The following is a 13,742-nucleotide window of genomic DNA, read 5'->3' as shown; positions in this document are numbered from 1 at the left end:
CGTTTCAGTTACCTATTGCAGTGTAACAAACCACCCTGAAACTCAGCAGCTTGAAATATTAACAACCATCTAGAGACTGAGCTCAGGTGGGTAGTTCTTCTGGTGGTCTTGTCTGGGGTTATTTATGCAGCTCTAATTATCTGAAGGATTTCTAGGGCTGGAAGTCCAAAATGGATTTGCTCATATGTCTAGCACCTCAGCTGAAATGTCTGGAATAGATGGGGGCTGCCTGGGAATCAATCAATCAATCAATCAATCAATCTCTCTCATTATATTTCACATAGCGGCTTAAGGCTCCCAGATATGAAAGCAAAAGCACCCATATCTCTTAAAGCCTAGGCCAGAACTGGGCAAGTGTCACTTTTACCATATCCTTTTGATTAAGGAAATCACAAAGTCAGCCCAGATTCCACATCAGTGGGAAAATAGACTAATTTATTGATGAGAGGAACAGCAAAGAATTTGGGTCATCTTCAGTTCACCACAGGGTATATAATATACAGCAAGACAAGCAATAGTAACCTCTAAAAATTGCTATTAAACTTTTGGGTTGACAGGCAGCTAGCAGCTGTGACATGTTTCCACAGATAGCAACAAAACAAATGATCTAACTAAGGGACCTGAAAGGTCAACTTGTCAACTAGCTTGGCCCAAGGTTTAAAATTTTTCTGATCAGAGTTACTCATAATTTTTTTTTTTTTTTGCGGTACGTGGGCCTCTCACTGTTGTGGCCTCTCCCGCTGTGGAGCACAGGCTCCGGACTCGCAGGCTCAGCGGCCATGGCTCACGGGCCTAGCCGCTCCGCAGCATGTGGGATCTTCCCGGACCGGGGCACGAACCCGTGTCCCCTGCATCGGCAGGCAGACTCTCAACCACTGCGCCACCAGGGAAGCCCACTCATAAAATTTTATAACATTAGAGTTGGGAGAGATTTTGAAGGTCACCCAGCCCAATCAAATGTCTTTTGACAAAAACAAGCTTTTAAACAAGATTGCAGATATTAATCTGTAGCACATCAGTGTAGCACATCTGCTGGCTGATTTGATTATATGACTAATTTGTTGTGGCTTTGGTTGAGGACAGGACTTAGGAAATAGAACACAGGACAGATACATTTTACATGGAAGGGAAAAGGAAGGAAAATACTCAGAGTATGGGGTGTGTTTACATCCCAGTAAGGTCCGAGGAATGGAGATGAGCACCGTACTCATAGGAACTACACAGCGCTTAGCATTGAGGAGGGATCAGAAAATCTGTAAAGAGTCTTTTGCTAAATTTGCAACTTTGCCTGAGGGAGGAATCTTAGAAGTGATTTGCTACGACTCTCTTCCCATTAGTCAGAGAGAAGACTTCTTGGAAGAAGTGTTTCAACATCACTGGAAATGAGAAGCAGCTTTCTCATGAAATGCTCATTTATTAGAGAGACATGCTTAATTTTCCTCCTAGAGATTATCCTTCTCATATCCTTGTATAAACTCAAGGTCTACCAAGAGATAGATAGATAGCTGATTTTCACCTTTGTCTTCCTATAATTCCTCTTCCTCATCTTCCTAGCATTGGAAGGTGTTAACTGAGTGATCTGAGACTGGGTTACTCACCGGCCTTCCCTATGATTTGCGGAATGTATGTTTTAGGTGTGGGTTAGCATTCTAGAGTGTGTGTTTATCATAACAGAGCCCAGAGAAGCCCAGCCTGCTGAGCTTTTGAAACACATTTCCTGTTTCATGCTGTAGTCGTCATCCTGGCAAGCTGGGCTCAACAGCTTTGGTCACATTTTCCGAAAATTATGGGAATACTTTGAGGTATCAACATGCCCCAACATGTTCTCAAGGAAGCTTCCAGAGGAGCTAGGGGCCCTGTGAAGCCAATACATTTCAGCTGGAGAAGGAAAACTCTGTAGAAGAGAAAATAATGGGCAAGGGATTTTCCCCTGAAAGTGGTAAGCAAGGGATCCCCTCCCTCCTCCATCTCTGCCCCTGACCTGGCTGATGGCATTGTTCTTCTTCTTCCCAGTTTCTGGTCTTTCTCTCTCTTTGTTGACTAATTTCTTAATGGGATAGAGTGCCTTTTCATAAAATTTGCTGGGTTCCTGGGTATTTTTTTCTTATCAGTATATAAGCACTGAGATCCCTAGATTTAGACAGAATTTGTGAATATAGTGGATGCATAAAAAAACCTAATGCAATTAAATATTTTTTTTCCCTTAGATACAGAATAATTTCAAATGATCCTGAAGTATTTAAATAGTCTCAGTATTTGGGGGCAAAATACACAGGTCCTTCCTTGTTTCTCCTCAATGTAAAAGATTTCTGGAACTTGGAGCTAATTCGCAACTCTAGGTCCTGCTTCAGTTGGTGCCCTTATTATTGAATTAGCTAAAATACTAATTATTTAACGAGTTGAAAAGACAAATTTCCTGGTCCCACATGTCATATTTGCAAAAACTTTGGATTTCTATTTCAATGAAGCTTAAACAGCAACTTCGTTCCTATTCTATGCAGTTAATTTGTGGTACTCTTTTTTTTTTAATTTTTTATTTTATATTGGAGTAGAGTTGATTAACAATGTTATGTTAGTTTCAGTTGTACAATAAAGTGATTCAGTTATACATATACATGTATCTATTCTTCTTCATATTCTTTCCCCATTAGGTTGTTACATGATATTGAGCAGAGTTCGCTGTGCTATACAGTAGGTCCTCGTTTGTTATACATTTTATTTATTTATTTATTATTTTTTTGCAGTACGCGGGCCTCTCACTGTTGTGGCCTCTCCCGTCACGGAGCACAGGCTCCGGACGCGCACGCTCAGCGGCCATGGCTCACGGGCCTAGCCGCTCCGCGGCACGTGGGATCTTCCCGGACCGGGGCACGAACCCATGTCCCCTACATCGGCAGGCGGACTCTCAACCACTGTGCCACCAGGGAAGCCCTGTTTCTGTTTTGTAAGTAAGTTCATTTGTATCTTTTTTTTTTTAGATTCCGCATATAAGCAATATCATATGATATTTCTCTTTCTCTGTCTGACTTCACTCAGTATGACAATCTCTAGGTCCATCCTCGTTACTGCAGATGGCATTATATCATTCTTTTTAATGGCTAATATTCCATTGTGTATATGTACCACGTCTTCCTTATCCATTCTTCTGTCAATGAACATTTAGGTTGCTTCCATGTCTTGGCTATTGTAAATAGCGCTGCAAAGAACATTGGGGTGCATGTATCCTTTCGGACCATGTTTTTCTCTGGGTATATGCCCAGGAGTGGGATTGCAGGATCATATGGTAGCTCTAATGGAACAGGATAGAAAGCCCAGAAATAAACCCACGCACGTATGGTCAATTAATCTATGACAAAAGAAGCAAGACTATACAATGGAGGAAAGACAGTCTCTTCAATAAATGGTGCTGGGAAAACTGGACAGCTACATGTAAAAAAATGAAATTAGAACATTCTTTAACACCATACGGAAAAATAAACTCAAAATGGATTAAAGACCTAAATGTGAGACCGGACATTATAAAACTCTTACAGGAAAACATAGGCAGAACATTCTCTGATATGTATCGCAGCAATATCTTTTTCAATCCATCTCCCAGAGTAATGGGAATAAAAAGAAAAATAAACAAATGGACCTAATTAAGCTCAAAAGCTTTTGCACAGCAAAGGAAACGATAAACAAAACGAAAAGACAGCCCACAGAGTGGGAGAAAACATTTGCAAATGATGTGACCGACAAGGGATTAGTCTCCAAAGTTTACAGTTTATGGTATGGTACGTTGCAGAGCACAGGCTCCGGACACGCAGGCTCAGCGGCCATGGCTCACGGGCCTAGCCGCTGCGTGGCATGTGGGATCTTCCCGGACCGGGGCACAAGCCCGTGTCTCCTGCATCGGCAGGCAGACTCTCAACCACTGCGCCACCAGGGAAACCTAATGGTACTCTTGATTAACCTTCCCAGGAAAGTTGGTTCCTTTGCTGTGTGCCTCTGTCGGGGATTATTTTTCTTTTGAAACTTCATTAAAACACCACAGGGGTAAATCAATACCTGTTCACTCACAGTTTTTGTTTCTCATTTGTTCCACTGAGCTGATGGGATGAGAAGGATTTTTAACCCATTTAGCACTATCAGAAAGGACACCTCTGGCTAGAAATATTCCCAGTTGTTTGCAGTATCTATAAATTTGCCTTCCACCCCCCCCCCCCCATTCACCCTCCCTTTTCCTGTCTGCTTCCTGGAGTTTTTCTAAGAGACCTAATCTGGTCAATATCAGAAGATCTAGGTGGTCATCAGAAACAGCAGTATCTTAGGGTTCTGAGCCTCAGAGAAATGTCAGTGACTTTAAAACAATTTAGGCAAAGGGCCAAAACATATCTACCAAGGTCTGCCTCTCAGGTTCCATGGGAATCTGCTAGCAGGGGCCTGCCCTGGGTGTTTCCCCATTTGCTTCACTTACAGGGATCTAAGTAGGCTTGGAAGGGAGGTGGTGTGGCACCCAATGAATGACTGGCATCCCCACACTTTCCACTAGGGGAAAGAGAGCAGGGGTAACTCCTCCCACCCCCAAGTTGGCCTCCACGCCTGGAGTCCCTCCCCCCTGTTACCAGAGATCAGATTTCAGTGACAGCCTCTCGGAGAGCAGCAACCTTCCCACAGTTGTTGGAGATTTTGCCTGAAGGCATTTCTGGGACTGGTTACAGGCTGAGAAGGGCAGAGGACAAGCAGCTCCTGACCTGGAATAGCTTGTTAGCTTCTGGCTGGTGGTATGCAGAGGAAGGTGGGGTGGTGAGGAGATACATGATTAATCATGTAATCAGTGGGCCTAGAGGAAGAGAGAGACAGGAGAAGAGAGCAGAGGCGGGGAGAGGAGAGAAGGAGAAAGCAGAGAGACTTGGGTCATGAAGGTTTTCCAAGGGAGGAGAAGTAGAAGAAAGGATTAGGAGGTTAAAGACAGATCCTTGAGGGACTCCTGCTCTTGATGGCATCTCTGTTAACTCATCTTCTACAGTAAGGTGTGTTGCATGAAGAACAGTCTTGTCTTCTTTCAAAGTCTTGAGAAATATGTCTAGGTTTCTGGCATGCAGCATGTTTTCTTTCACCTCTGGGATATATAGTTTGAATAAACTCTTCAAAAGAATTGCAAAAAAAAAGGAAAAAACAAAAACAAAACAAAAGAATTGGCCGTATTGCCATCTCAAACTCCTCCCTCCCCAGTCTCTCATGAAGCCACTCCAGTTAGGCTTCCTTCCCCTCCATGCAGCTTAACAAGATCTCCAGTGCACTCCATAGATCCACCCCAAACCTGTCATTTACCAGTCTCCCTCTACCCTACGTTGGCCTTACTGTTCCTCCAATACCTGAAGAAATCTTCCACCTCAGGACTTTGTACTTGCTGTTTTCTCCTCTGGAATGCGCCTTCCTAGATACGTCTTGGTTCCACATTTCATTCTTCAAGTGACCCATTTCTCAGCAAGGTTTCCAAGATTACCTATTCCCTATTTCCATGTCCTGCATTCTTCATATCATTGCTCATGACATGACTAGAATGTAAGCTCCGTGAAGGCAGGTACGTTGCTGTTTACTGCTCTATTCTCAGAATCAGGAACAGAACCTGGTGCATAGTTGGTGCTGATTCATGGATGACAAACTTGAATCAACCAGCTGTCTCACATCACCACGTGGCATTCAAATAGCTCTCAGGATGATGGATGTGTGTCTGTACATTCATTTTTGTTATTTATTCAGTGGGTTGTTTTTGACTAGTCTTAAGTTAAATGAAGTAGGTTGGTTTGTATTCCCATCACATTGCAAACTACTAGAGAGAAGGCATTATTTAATATCCTACAGTGTTTCAACTAAGCAAAATTTTGACAATAACATTTCAACATTACCTTCAAGATTATGTTTGTGTGTATACATGTGTACACATATATACATACATATATATTATATATATATATTTAAGGACTTTTTTTTAGAGCTCTCTTAAATTTATAACAAAATTGAGAGGAAGGTACAGAGATTTCCCCATAAGCCCACTGCCCTCACCTATGCATAGCCTCCCTCATTATCAACATGCTCGACCAGAGTGGTACATTGTTATAGTTGATGAACCTACATTGACACATTATAATCACCCAAAGTCCATAGTTTACCTCAGGATTCACTCTTGGTGTTGTACATTCTGTGCGTTGGATTAAAAGAATAATGACATACAACCATCATTATACTATCATACAGAGTGTTTTCATAGCCATAAAAATCTTCTGTGCTCTGTCTATTCATCTTTCCCCCTTCTCCCCTCCCCTGGCAACTACTGATCTTTTTATAGCTTTTATAATTTTGCCTTTTCCAGAATGTCGTATTGTTGAAATTGTACCCTATGTAACCTTGTCAGATCGACTACTTTAACTTAATAATATGCATTTAAATTTCTTCCATGTCTTTTCATGGCTTGATAGCTTAGTTCTTTTTAGTGCTAATAATATTCCATTGTCTGGATATAACACTGTGTATTTATCCATTCATCTACTGAAGGACATCTTGGTTGTGTCCATGTTCTGACAATTATGAGTAGAGCTGCTATAAACATCTGCATCTAGGGTTTTGTGTGAACGTAAATTTTCAACTCGTTCGCATACACACCAAGGAACACAATTGCTGGATTGTATGGCAAGAGTACGTTTAGTTTTATAAGAAGCTGCCGAACTGTGTTCCAAAGTGGCTGCACCATTTTGCATTCCCACCAGCAACGTGTGAGAGTTCCTGCTCTTCACATCCTTGCCAACACTTGGTTTTATCAGTGTTCTGGATTTTGGCCCTTCTACTGCTAGAATATGTAGTGGTATCTCATTGTTGTTTTAATTTGCATTTCACAGATGTTATATGATATGGAGCATCTTTTCATATGCTTACTTTCTATCTGCATATTTTCCTTGGTGAGGTGTCTAACTGTAAACCCTTTGGTCCGTTTTTAAATTGGGTTTTCTTTTTTTTAAATTATTTTATTTTATTTTTTTATACAGCAGGTCCTTATTAGTCATCAATTTTATACACATCAGTGTATACATGTCAATCTAAACTGGGTTTTCTTATTAAGTTTTATGAGTTGTTTGTACGTTTTAGACAATAAGCCTTTATTAGATGTTTCTTCTAATTCTTTTGACATTGTCTTCACTTAAAAAACTGCAGAGAGCCAGAGAACTATAAGACTTTTACTTGGCATTTGACCGCTGCAACAAAAAATGCAAAACAAAACACTAACAAAAACTCAGGCTTGTATTGAAAAATAATTTGATTCAACCAAATATTGACCAGGTGTTTTTATGTGAGAAACATGATAAAAACATCAGTTTGCTTCCAGACTTTAACACAATGGTGTTGCACAATATATATAGGTATTTAACCTTTATTTTTATTTTTAACCATGTCTCATTTTTATCTTGATTTTGCCTTCAAAGTGCATAGAATTGGATAAATCTTAATGAATGTCTCATGATACAATCTCATCATTGGCTTATGTATGACCTGCTTTCAATCTACCCATCTATCATTATTAATAATGTCATCATTCATGAACCCATCATAAAAGTAAGAGCTAAGTTCTTGATAATAACTTACATCAAATTACATGCTTTCACTAACAAACGTATGGTAGATAGCTAGTGGGAAGCAGCCGCATAGCACAGGGATGTCAGCTCAGTGCTTTGTGACCGCCTGGAGGGGTGGGATAGGGAGGGTGGGAGGGAGGGAGACACAAGAGGGAAGAGATATGGGAACATATGTATATGTATAACTGATTCACTTTGTTATAAAGCAGAAACTAACACACCATTGTAAATCAATTATACCCCAATAAAGATGTTAAAAAATAAAATAAAATAAAATAAAATAAAATAAAGGGAACAATGTTGTATAAAAAAAAAAAGAAAAATTACATGGTTTCCGTTTCTCATACCAACCCTCACTTTTCTTTTCCTGAGCAAGCATCATTCTTAATCCCGTGTTTTTCTTTCCTTTGCTATCTCTCTCTTTTCTTTTAATATACCTTTATTGCATTTATATCTATTTCCAAATAAGGTGTCATCTTTATGAAATCTTATAAGACTTGTATTTAACAGCAGATTGCTAAAATTTGTCCATATTGTTATGTATTGTTGTTGTTGATTTTTTTTTTTTTTTCGGTACGCGGGCCTCTCACTGTTGTGGCCTCTCCCGCTGTGGAGCACAGGCTCCGGACGCACAGGCTCAGCGGCCATGGCTCACGGACCCAGCCGCTCTACGGCACGTGGGATCCTCCCGGACCGGGGCACGAACCCGTGTCCCCTGCATTGGCAGGCGGACTCTCAACCGCTGCGCCACCAGGGAAGCCCTGTTGTGTATTGTTGTTAATTCATGCTGATTTTAGGATAGTATTTCATTGCATGAATATACCAGTTTTTTTCATCCATTCTCCTGTTGATGGGCTTTTGAGTTATTCTTAGGTTTTGGCTTTTGTGCTGCTATAGACATTCTTGAGCATGTCTTTTAAAATACTGACACAAAAGTTTCTCTTGGGTATATACCGAGGAGTGAAAAAGGGCATGTGAATATTCATCTTCATGAAATAATGACAAATTATTTTCCAGAGTGATTGAGCCAATTTACACTCCCTCCAGCAATGCACAGAAGATTCTGTGGATCCAAATCCTCTCCAACACTTGGCTTTGTCAGACTTAATATACATACATATTTTCCAACTGAAAGGGTTTAAGATAGTATCTCATGTCGTCATTACTTGATTAATTAGTAACAATGTTGAGCAGTTCTTTATTTATTGACCATATTTGATTTATTCTGTGAAATACCTGCTTTTGTCTCTTGAACATTTTTTACTTAGTATTTTCATTCCTTTTCTGTTTGCAAAATAACACTCACTCAATTTATAAGATGTCAATAAGTTCAGAAAAAGGTTAGTAAAAAGCAAAGGACCCTGTTGTGAACCAACCTAAGTCATGTTAGTCATGTGAAATTTTAGGTTCTTTCTTTTTGGTAGATATCAACAGCCACAAAAGATATTTGAGGTGGCACTGGTTTCTTCCAACAACCTCGCTACCAGGTTATAATGAATTCATATCGCACACTAAGTTCTGCTGTATATTCAAATATGTATTCAAGAACATTTAATAATAAGCAGGCACAAAACCATTTGTTAACTTCATCTGTAGGCTCCATGAAGTCCCTGAAATCTTCCTTTCAGGTGTCAGAGTCCACATTGCCATGATTCTGTGTCCTCTAGTCAGTCTTATGCCACAAAGTCAATGGCTGGATATAGGATATATTAGGGATTATCTGTCCTCTAAGGGGACAACGTATTTACTTCTTTTGTGCATGCAAGGGTGGATAGATTTTTAACAACTCTAGACAATTTACATTCTTTGAATACCTTTAATTGCACCACTGGGAGAAAATTTCTACATGCCTGATGAAAGTAAATCGTCATAAGTTTCACTGATAAAAACCCATTTTTGACATAATATGCTAATTAGCAGGGGACCAGTTATCCATCAAGACATGGATAGCAGGACTTAGAGGAGCCAACCCTAGAGAGTGGCTCTTTCTGATGTAATGCTAGCTGACATCTCTGGACTATTCATTCGTGAAAGAATGTTGCTGATTATCCTTGAAATTAAAATTTGAGCTAATCTGCACTTATATAATACGACACTGAAGTATTTTAAGGAAAATAACAGCCACTGTAACAGACTGTCACAATTCTACCACTCCCCACTGGAAATAACTACTGTTAGATATCTACTTCTTTCATAAGTGCCTTAATGTTTCTGTGAAAAACTAACTTAGTTTAATGAATTATGAAACAAACAACTGTATACAAAAAAACAGGTGTATATAAAAAAAGAACAAACATCAGTTTATAAAAAAACAAATGCCAGTATAAATCATCACTAAAGCGAAGAAACAGACATTTGTTGAAACCTTCCTGAATGACCCCACCTAATCTAGCCCTCTTCCTTCCTCCCATGGGTAAGCATCTTGACAAAGATAACAAGGCATTCATGACCTTGCTTTTCACTGTAGTTTTACCACATAATTATGTAGCCCTAAACAATATAGTTTTAGTTTGCCTTAAATTTTATGGTCTCAAAAAGAGGCATTTTAACAAAACAATCTGTGAGAGGAGTTTAAGTGAGTTATTTTCTTCTACCCCATCAAACAGACCTCACAAATTAGCTTATGCTGTGTATGCCCTCATAAATGAGAAATGGTTCCCTTTTAAGTTAAGTTAGCAGATGGTCCACTTACAGTGTAATCACCCAGCGAAGGAACTCCTTATTTGCTGGGTGTTAATCAATGATTTTATATAGAACTTCCCTCCTCCCAACACATAGGCTTTCTCAGAATGTTTGCTTACACACTCAACAAGCTCTTCAGTCCTTGACAATCATAGTGGATCTTTAGACATTGTTGTGTTATATTCTAAACCTGAGGCCTTGTGTTGTGCTGAATTAGTGTTATTTTCTTAATGGATGTTGATGGTGATTTAATTTGTAGAAGGTGATTTTTTTGTTAGCTGAAGTATAGTTGACTTACAATGTTGTGTTAGTTTCATGTGTACAGCAAACTGATTCAGTTATACCATATATATGTATAAATATATATTCTTTTCCAGATTCTTTTCCATTATAGGTTATTACAAGATATTGAATATAGTTCCCTGTGCTATGCAGTAGGTCCTTGTTGTTTATCTATTTTATATATAGTAGTGTATATCTGTATAATCCCAAACTCCTAATTTATCCCTCCCTCCGTTTTCCCTTTGGTATCCATAAGATTGTTTTCTATGTCTGTGAGTCTGTCTTGTAAATAAGTTCATTTGTATCACTTTTCTTAGATTCCACATATAAATGATATCATATGATATTTGTCTTTCTCTGACTTACTCAATGATAATCTCTAGTTTCATCCATGTTGCTACAAATGACATTATTTCATTCTTTTATGTGGCTGAGTAATATTCCATTGTATATATGTACCACATCTTCTTTATCCATTCATCTGTCAATGGACACTTAGGTTGCTTCCATGTCTTAGCTAATGTAAATAGTGCTGCTATGAACATTGGAGTGCATGTATCTTTTCTAATTGGAGCTTTCATCTTGTAGAAGGGGATTTTTGATTATCAGAAAAGAGGAAATACATTTAGATGAGAAAGGAGCACTAGTCCTCAGTGAGGGCCTCTAGAGCTTAGCATCCGTGTCCACCAAAGATGTGCACTGGTGTTTGTCATGTGTTATGGAACATATTTTTTGATCAGCCCATTTAGCCTGTCCTAATCCATTAGCAGGGAGGAAATATATTATCCATGTTCTAATATAGTCCCACTTCTGTCTCACTATCTCAGTTTTTAACGTCTCAAGGTTAAGTACTTAACTTTGCTTCCATTCCTCCTACTGACCTTTACCTTCCAGGACCTGGAGGCATTTTGAGATTCTTACAGTTGAGGGTTGGGAACAAATCCTCGTAGACCTGAGAATAGGTTAACATCCTCCCCTCCTCCATCTACCCCAATACCTACACACACTCCTTCCCCCTTAGTTGGGACCATGGAGACAATTGGGAGGATTCAGAGATGATGTTGGACTTGACTTCTCCATTGATAAGTAATAATGTGAACATCTATTGAGTGCTTGGTAAGTATTAAAATAATGTTAAGTACTTCACATACAGCATCTCATCTAATCCTCATGGTAACCCTGGGAGGCACATATTGAATGTCATCAGTCCCATTTTACAGATAGGAAACTAACCTAGAGACGTTAAGTATTTCCCCCAAGATTCCGTATTTAGTTAGTGGCAGACCCAGATTTGAATCCAGGTTTGACACAAAGGTGTGTACTCTTAATAACCATTACATTCTATTTCTATGTCCCATAGGAGCGGTCAAAGTACAGCTCTAGGAAACGAGTTGTTCTTTTCTGTGGCTCGGGGAACAGGTCAGTGTTCCATTGGGAAAATACAGAATTGGCCACCTCTCTGGTCTGGAGTCCATTATGAAGAGCAAAGGTGTGGTTGAGTCCTTCTCTCTTGTTTTGGATGATTCATTACATGTTTAGGTATCAGAGTATCCTTAGTCCAACATTTCAAATTCATGGAGCAATTGTATTGGCCATGTTAGCCCTTGGCTTTATATAAGGAAATTTAGTGCATAAAATCTTACAAGTTCCTGGAATATCATCTGGTTTTCTGTTGTCCTATAACAAAATATCCCTCCCATGTGCTGAATATAATATGTTAAGAATCCAACAAACACAAAATAATTCACTATTAGTAATCTGAAATTGTGTGTCTTCATTCACTAATTTCAAGTACTTGAGAGTTCGTTGGAGGTCTAATAGTATAGGAGAAAGAAGGTGGATGAAATAGCCCTCAATTTGAATTCCAATTCTTTTACTTGCTCTCTGACCTTGGGAAAGTTACTTAACTTGTCTGAGCCTCAGTTTTGTTTTCTGTTAAATGGGAATATATATTAATACTTACCTTGTAGAGTTCTTGTAAGAATTAAAGGAGTCTAGCATAGTGCTTGACATGCTATATATACTCCACAGGTTCTCCTCCAAGCCCTGGTCAGTTTTCAAGAGTCATTACTCCTTTAAAAAAGTTATTGTGATCTTTATTTAATAAAATTATAGAATCTGAAGATTGGAAAAAAACTTATAGATCATCGAATGCAGATTTCCAAAACTGTCTATGTGTCAACATCAAGTGAAGAGCTATAAAATATGCAAATTCCAAAACTCCAGTGCCAAGAGATACTAATTTATTAGGTTTGGGGTGGAGAGTGAGAGATCTGATATTTAAAAAGTTCCATTGATAATGATGGATACGTGTCATTATATATTTGTCAAAATCCATAGCATGTACAATACTAAGAGTAAACTCTAATGTGAACATGGACTTCTGGTGACAATGATGTATTAATGTAGGTTCATCAGTTGTAACAAATATACCACTTGGGTGCAGGATGTTGATAGTAGGGAAGGTTGTGTGTTTGTGAAGGCAGGGAATGTATGGATATTCTCTGTATTTTCTGCTTAATTTGCTGTGAACTTAAAACTGCTCCAAAAAAGTCTATTTTTTAAAAAAGTTTCATTGAGGATTCAGATGCACACGTAGGTTTGTAACCACTGATCTCTCTAGTTCACCATCCAGATCAGAAGCATCTGCAGCTGCTGCACTATTCTCAGAGTCATTGCTCCTTCCTGTGCTGCTTCCTGAAGCTCACTCTTCACACAAAGCCATTTCCATTGTTGGGCTGCACCAGGATTCCAAAGTTCTTCCTTATATGGAATTGACGTCACCTTCTTTGTAATTTCCAATCACTGTGCACAATTCCCCCCACCGGAGATACTCGGAATAAATCTAATCTGTTTCCCACATGAAGCTCAACCATGTGTTTGAAGGCAGTGATCATATTCCTCCTGAACCCACCCCATTTCAAGTCTTCTACTTTCAAGGCTAAAGATCCCTTGAGGGCTTCCCTGGTGGCGCAGTGGTGCCGATGCAGGGGACACAGGTTCGTGAGCCGGTCCGGGGAGATCCCACGTGCTGCGGAGCGGCTGGGCCCATGAGCCATGGCCGCTGAGCCGGCGCAGCCGGAGCCTAAAAAGATCCCTTGAACTTCGATTCTTCCTCTGCTGTAATTTCCAGGCACTTCCCACTCCTGGCTAGTAGCTTTTCTCATT

At 39.5% G+C, this 13,742-nt stretch overlaps 1 long non-coding RNA gene across 2 annotated transcripts; it reads left to right on the top strand.

Annotated features, from left to right (window-relative positions):
• Positions 1-1,741: 1,741 nt before the first annotated feature.
• Positions 1,742-13,446, top strand: LOC137221231 (uncharacterized). 2 transcript variants are annotated; one of them, XR_010941933.1, is made up of 3 exons: positions 1,742-1,939; positions 11,935-11,993; positions 13,198-13,446. It is a non-coding gene; the product is annotated as an uncharacterized lncRNA (long non-coding RNA). The 2 variants fall into 2 exon arrangements; XR_010941932.1 differs by having other exon boundaries at positions 11,935-12,063.
• The last annotated feature ends 296 nt before the right edge of the window (positions 13,447-13,742 follow it).

This window comes from Pseudorca crassidens, chromosome 3, assembly GCF_039906515.1.
Source record: "Pseudorca crassidens isolate mPseCra1 chromosome 3, mPseCra1.hap1, whole genome shotgun sequence".
NCBI classification, from domain to species: domain Eukaryota; kingdom Metazoa; phylum Chordata; class Mammalia; order Artiodactyla; family Delphinidae; genus Pseudorca; species Pseudorca crassidens.
Note: the sequence above shows the minus strand (reverse complement) of the source record. Positions and strands in the feature narration are given on the sequence as shown.